Source organism: Perna viridis, chromosome 7 (assembly GCF_037379345.1).
Source record: "Perna viridis isolate PV_CMFRI_1.1 ecotype Kerala chromosome 7, ASM3737934v1, whole genome shotgun sequence".
In the NCBI taxonomy this organism is placed as follows: Eukaryota; Metazoa; Mollusca; class Bivalvia; order Mytilida; family Mytilidae; genus Perna; species Perna viridis.
Window position 1 is genome coordinate 40,918,304 of NC_142451.1, and position 7,477 is coordinate 40,925,780.

Sequence of the window (7,477 nt, forward strand, 5' to 3'; positions counted from 1 at the left end):
CACAGATAAAAAATCACAACAGTCACTTTCAGCACAATACAGTAAAGGACTAATACCAGTATGCTTATTTTCATTAAATGATCTTAATTGGTTTTAGAGAAGATTTTTAAAGTTGTGCATGTGAAAAAAAAACACAAAAACTATTTCAGAGGCCGTAACTCCTACATCAGTTGATGTATCGTTTTGAAAATTTCGGCATAGGTCCATCTCATGATGCTGAACTATATTAACCCCTGCCAGAATTTCACTACAGGCAAGGGTTTTTGAGTTATCTGCATAAACTGCCTTTTGACCCCTATCTTCTTTTTTCAGTAATGGTAGCCATGTTTTTCCACGAATCAAAAATCCAATAAGTCATTTTGTGTGATACCCTAAGGAACAAATATGCTAACTTTCATTGAATTCTGTATAATGGTTTTAGAGAAAAAGCCAAAAAAAACTGTTTCAGGGGCCATTACTCCTACATCAGTCAACGAATCGTTTTGTAAAATTTAGCATAAGTCCGTCTCATAATGTTGAACAATAATACCCCCTGCAAAGAATTTCGCTAAAGGCAACAGTTTTTGAGTTATTCGCAAAAAACTGCCTTCTGACCCCTATGTTCTATTTTTAGTAACAGCCGTCAAGTTTTTCAAGAATAAAAAATCCCAAGAGTCATTTTGTTTGGAATACCCTCAGGAACAAATATGTGAACAATCATTGAATTCTGTACAATGGTTTTTGAGAAGATTTTCAACGTTGCACATGCGAAAAAAAGCAAAAAACAAAAAAAGTTTCAGGGGCCATATCTCCTACATCAGTTGACGAATAATTTTGATAATTTTGGCATAGGTCCGTCTCATGATGCTGAACAATATTACACTGCAGATTTTGGCTAAAGGCAACCGTTTTTTAGTTGTTTGCAAAAAACTGCCTTCAGACCCTATGCTCTATTTTAAGTAACAGTGGCCATGTTTTGTCATGGATCAAAAATCCTAACGGTCATTTTGTGCAGAACATCCTAAGGAACAATCAAGCCAAGTTTAAAACCTGTGGATCTAGTAGTTTCATCAGAGATTTTCAAAAATTTGTCCACAAGGACGATGATGACTACGACAGACGCCAAGTGATGGCATAAGCTGTCTCAAATAAACTCTACAAACTGATAGATTTAATACTACGAGAGTAATTTAATTTGTGAATATTAATTTTCCTGGATTAGGGAGGAAACACAATTTCGTGAATTCTTGAATTTGTGATTTTGAAGTTTTTAGTATACAATCAATGGAAATCTCCTTTTTATTGGTAACCAAATTTTGTGGTTTGATGGACACCACGAAAATTGGAACCCCAGGAACAATATTTCTTTCACAGTACAAAGTTCAGGTACGTGAACAATATACACATGCAAGTTCAATATGTATTTAAGCTGATTATATATACAGTGAAACTTCTCCAAACTGGCCACCACTGGGATAAGAAAAAATGACCAGTTTATAGGGGTGGCCGGTTTTGTGAAAAATAGCAATGCACTCTAAGAGCTGTTTCCATTAATGTGTTCTATAACCCTACACCTTGTTAGTTTGTTGGTCGAGACATGTTTAATACCAATTCAAAACTTTTGGCCTTTTATTACATTTCAAAGCTTGCATCATTTGTAAACGATTTGATTTTACAAATGGTACTGCTGACAAAATAATGTTCACGGTTTTGAAAGAATGTGCATTAAAGATCAAAGGGCTAATGATGGTAATTAATTATTTGTATTGTTTTCATAAACTACTTATCAACAAAGTCTAATAATTTCACCCCTATATTGTTTTGGCTTGGGCACGTCACATTAATTGACAGTTCAAAGATCGTAAAGATCATACTATTAAATGACCCCTGTTGCCTGACGTGTGTACACACCAATTAACAGCCAACCAGTGACAAAATGTAATGTCTGGATTAACTTTGTTGTTTAAACTACTGTCCCCTTCAACTATCATCTGTCCACTGATGAAATGCAAACCGGTCAGTGAATGAATTATTAATCATGTAATAATATGTAATCATTTACAGTTTTGTTGACACATTTATTACAGGTGAACAATAACCGAGCGGCCGGAATTGAGAGGTTGTTTTTATTTGAAATATGTAACTAAAACTGTGAAAAACCGGCCGATGTATGGTTTTAGGGGGTGGCCAGACTATTGAAGACAAAACACACAGGTTCTAAGGTATATCGCCCGGGACTTTTGAAAAAGGCCAGTTTCTAAGGGTCTGGTTTGGAGAAGTTTCACTGTATATGCATATATATGGAAACTGAAGTTCGTGTATTTCCGGATTTCTTTCGTTGCCGGTCCGAGTTCAACTTTATCATTAAAAATTGCTTACTTCCTCCGAAGATGTGTTAGTTTGTGGATCTTTTTCATTAGCTTTTGGAAGATTATGTTGATTTGTGGACATTAAAAATGCTGTGTTTTCTTTTACAAACGTCCAGAGTGCAGGTTCATTGGTTAATAATTTGTTTTCATCCGATTTTCTTTCATGGTTTCATCATACCGACTTCAGAACATTCTTGAACATCAATCAGTTTTATGTTAAGATCAAAACTACCTAATTAGTGATGACTTAAATATTACCTGTAATTAACTAAAATGACACTGATTAATGATAGGGTTTCAGTTTTTCACACCTTTTATTACCCAGGTTGACAAAATGGCTGACGAGTTCGAGTTGTGAAGGTTATTCTATAAGATTTATTACCGAACGGACCGACTAGTCAGTTTGAGTTTTCGAGAAATCGAAGTTCGAGAAATCCAAGGTTATTTATAACCTATGAAATTTTGGTACTTTGAATTGTGTTCGAGAAATCCTGGGTGTTCGAGCCATCCGAGTTCGAGCGAGTGAAGTTCGACTGTAATTAGAGACTTCAGAAGGTGTCTGCTTTGGACAAGGTGTCTGGTTCATTGATATTTTGTTTAAACAGATTTTACTTTATCATACATTAGGGTTTTAGGGGTAACCCTAAGAACCTCCTTACATAATAAGACCACTGCTTACATGTATGTCTTCTTCTCTTTCCAGTATGACAAATGACATTTGGAATGTTTTCCTCTTTGCTGGACATGACCTTCATCAGCAGTATGGCAGGTGTCTTGTAAGAGGAACAGGAACTGCACTTCTTGCAGAGCACTTTAATTCACTCCCGCTTTTTATACTTGGTTTGTGCTGCATGTTCATTTCTGTATTTTTATGTTTTTGTCTTTTTTGTTGTCCTTGTATTATTGTGTACATTATGTACAATGTATGTGTTCTCAAATGTCTTTTTGCCCATGGATTTTCCCTTTTTGATAATCCCATTTCATTGGCAATTTAATATTTCCACTTTGCTTTTCTTCTATCAGATATCATTATATTACAAGTATTAATCAGATGTTACATGTTAACCTCTTTCCAAGGTTTTTTAGTACAGTTACTCATAATTTTCAATCTCTTTCTATTATCAACTACATGTAAATTAAAAATGATTAAATCAAAATAATTCTGTGTACTCAAACCTTAAACTGTTGATTTAAAAGCTAAAAAAGAAAAAAAACTGTTTTAACTTTAATTTGGAAGTCTCTATAGCATGATGTGAAAATACATTATAATTTTGAAAATAAATATATAGCATCTCTGGGTTTCATTAACTTTTTGCAATACATGTACCTTTGGTTTTGTAGGAGGTATTTTTTATCATTTTCTTTTATAAAAGGTATGAAATTTTAAGATTCAAGAGGTACCTTTCAGTAGCCTAGGAAGGTAAAGGTACCTGGTACCACCTCTTAATGAAAGGCCTGGCATCTACTGATCTAGTGTTTACCTAAACATGTAAAATGTACATTTGTACATTCCACTAAACTTGATGATCTTATAGAAAGTCTTATTTTCTGTCGAAAAAAAAGCCCATTCCATGTAACTTCAGTGGGCGGCCAAATCAGAAAATAGCTCTGGACACTGAATCCTACAAAGGATTAACATTTAGTTCTCCAATTTGACCTGAATTTTAGAATCTTAGGTTTTTCACATGAGAATAACTATTTGTATGAGGAAATGGTGTTTGTACTATGTAGCATATATACTGCAGTGAACAATGAACTAATAGTTGCTGCTACCAAGGAGGGTCAAAATACAGGGGATAGAAACTGTTACAATGTAGCATCTTTAGTGGACGATTCGGTACAAATCAAAGTCGGTCCTTTAAGACAATTCTGTAATCACTGAAACTGTGATTCGTGTAATTTGCACTAGTAATCTAGATCTATTAATTATCAACTTAAAAGTACAAAGCCAAAGACACCAGTGATAGAGATTGCTAATGGGCATTAGCGGTATATAGATTGCTATGGACAATAGAGGTAGAGATTGCTAAGGATACCAGTAGTAGAAATCAATTAACTTCCATTTGTACACCACTGGAATTTGTTAAAATAGATACCAATACCCTAAAAACTCAATTTTGAACCTCTCGGATGAATGAAAGGCGGAACAGTGCGTACCGGCATACATACGGTCTCGGGCAGTAAACTACACCGATCACTGTCAAACAAATACTTTTCATGGTTTTTAAATCCTTTGATGTGCTGTACTTTGACACTTGAACAAAGAAATAGATAATGAAATTTCCAAGTATGCCGATTACAAGTTGAAAACTATAAACAGAACTGTACAGTTTAATTTACCTCCGCACATTTTCGGATTGAATTTCAGTTTTTACCCTTGATCAAAAACATAAAAGAAGTTAATTTATTTTTCAATTGTAGAAATACGTGATTTATACAGAAGAAATTGTTTTGTATGTTTGTTGAGAAATAGAAATTATTATCTGAAAGGTTATAATAAAATATGACAGCCTCTAATAAACCAAACTTTGGAATTAGACAAATAGTCGCAATGATCAAATTTACTTAAGAAATAGACTCCGTAACTTACAATCACGTAATTAAATTGTAAATGGCTTGCCATAAAATTTGTAATTATAAAAATTGGGGTCTTAATAAGTAACGTCTATTTTCATTCTGATATGGGATTTGAAGTAAATACGATACAACCTAATATTCCATGCCTATGAAATACAAAAATACTACTTATATATATATATATATATATATATAGATAGATATATATATATATATATATATATATATATATATATATATATATATATATATATATATATATATATATATATTGTATATTTCGGTGTTTCAAGGAGTAACCTCTAACCAGCAGTATTAGAAACAAATGATACACAAAGATATCAATCCAAAAATTAATTACTCAAATTCAAATCCCTGAGGTTCTACCATGCGCAATCTTCAGTGTTTTTGGGTATTTTGAAATTTGTAATACTGCAAATTTTGACAAATGGGATAGATAAAATCTGACATAATTCGGATTCAGACAAGTCTGACAACTGGGTTGAATGTGAATTTAATATTAGGCCAAAACAATAGCATGTCTGTTTCCTGCTACCCTACATACCCTAATTTTTATTTTTGCCTACCCTAAGTATTTTATGACCATTTTAGCTCAAACACCGTTTGTTTTCACATTTATTCAATGTAAACTGTTTTTTTTTTAAATAAATAAATAAAAGAACTTCCCTGCCTACTTAACTTTCTGGTAGCTATAGAAGGAAACAAAATTATTACTTTTTGGCCTTATAATCATGATTTTGCTTAAATGACAGCAGACGAAGATATTATAGTTGAAAATGTAAGCATAATTATTTCAAATAAAGTCTTTTTTTTTTAATTTGTTCTTCTTCGTTTCGGTCCGTTTTCTTTTCTTTTTTGCTGTTTATGCACTTATTCAGATGCGAATTGTTACAGTATACCAAAAATACAATACAAATTTTTACACCTTTTATCATCTAGCGGGATGGAACATTGTGAACCTAGAGGCAGAGATAGACTAATCAGTGATGCCCTTGATTACTTCGCTAATCTCTGTGTTCTATATCGGGAGACAAACACGTCAGTCTACGGTGGAGATCGACACTATGGGTAGCTATAGACTCAGGAGATTGACACAATGGGTAGCTATGGGCTCAGGAGATTGACACAATGTGTAGTTATAGGCTCAGAAAATAGCATACTTGATTCTCCTGTTGCCAATAAGAAGATACCATGTCGATTACATTGTATCTTCAAAACATTTACCATATTGTTTATTAGTCCATAAAGTTACTCCTGATCGATGCTTAAAATAGTGTACAATACCGGATATATCTGAATCCCGTGACATAACACCAAATTTTAAGGCATGCCACGAGGTAGCAAGATAAAATATCATTTTTTTTACTTTTTGTAGATTGCAACATTTACTTATTCTAAAACGGTTCCGGAGATTGAAACCCTTCCTTTTTGGAAACTGTTGTTACTTTTGTGCAAATTTTCAGCAAAATTGAGCAAATGATATAGCTCGGACTCCTTTTCTTTTTCTTTTCTTTCCTTCTTTTTCCTTTTCTTTTTTAAAATAACTTAGCGGATTAAAAAAAAACATGTTTTATTCAATTCTGGACCCAACCTTAATGTTTCTGAGAATTAAGTAGAACATTTTTAGAGACTGTTCAATGCGTCATCAGTCATTTGACAACCAGAAGACAACTCTTTGGTCAACACACAATTAAATCTATTAATGAGGATGAAAAAAAAAGACTTTGCTTCAAGTATTTTTTTGTCGTTTTCCTTGTCCTAAATAAGGTAGACCTAGGATAAGGGAAACAACTCTTACAAATCATTGGAACGTTTGTATTCAGTTTTTTACATCAATCTCATGTAAGCATCATAGTAACTTTGACTGATTTCATTCTGTTTCAAATAAAAGCTTGATAGCCTTTGATGAATTTGAATATGATAAAAACATATCACCGATTTCAAGAGTTATGTCCCTAACCCTAGGTCTACCTTCTTAAATCATTTAAATCTTCGATTCATGCAAAATGCTACACATTCAGGGTTAATTTTTCAAGTCTGCTCATTTTGGCTGTTCGGCAAATTATATAGATTTATGGTGAGATCAATGCGGAGAATGACAATATTCTCAAAGGAGTCTACAAAGTAGATATATAGGTACTAGAAAGATGTGGTTCAGTTCGTAAATGACCAACCATAAAACTTATTTTCATGTTTTTTAAAAGTCATGCAACTAAATGCTAGGTTTGTCCACTCGGAAGGCTTATATTTCATTAAAGTACTTATCAAGTCTCCTTCAAAATAAATCGTGTTGCTCTGTTTATTTGTAATTTCCATGTATATCTTTATAGGCTGGTCACTAAGCATTAAGTAAGTAGCCACTTGAATGGTCAGATTTCAAAGGTTTTTTTTACATTAAAGTGTCAGTCTATAATTAATTCAATTATTTATGGGTAGTTAAACATTCATGGTGACTTTAATGTCTGTAGAAGTTGAAGTTTATTTCTCATTGTCACACAGTTGTTAGAAATTTATGTCGTACTTCGTACTTC

The 7,477-nt window shown here is 33.0% G+C and overlaps 1 protein-coding gene across 1 annotated transcript in view; it reads right to left on the reverse strand.

Moving 5' to 3' along the window:
- LOC148612714 (semaphorin-5A-like) overlaps positions 1 to 3,168 on the reverse strand; it is a 126,405-nt gene extending 123,237 nt beyond the window's left edge. The window contains exon 1 of the mRNA XM_088594377.1: positions 3,028 to 3,168. The gene's annotated coding sequence lies outside the window, so the exon portion shown is untranslated. The remainder of the gene's footprint in view (positions 1 to 3,027) is intronic.
- Positions 3,169 to 7,477: the final 4,309 nt, after the last annotated feature.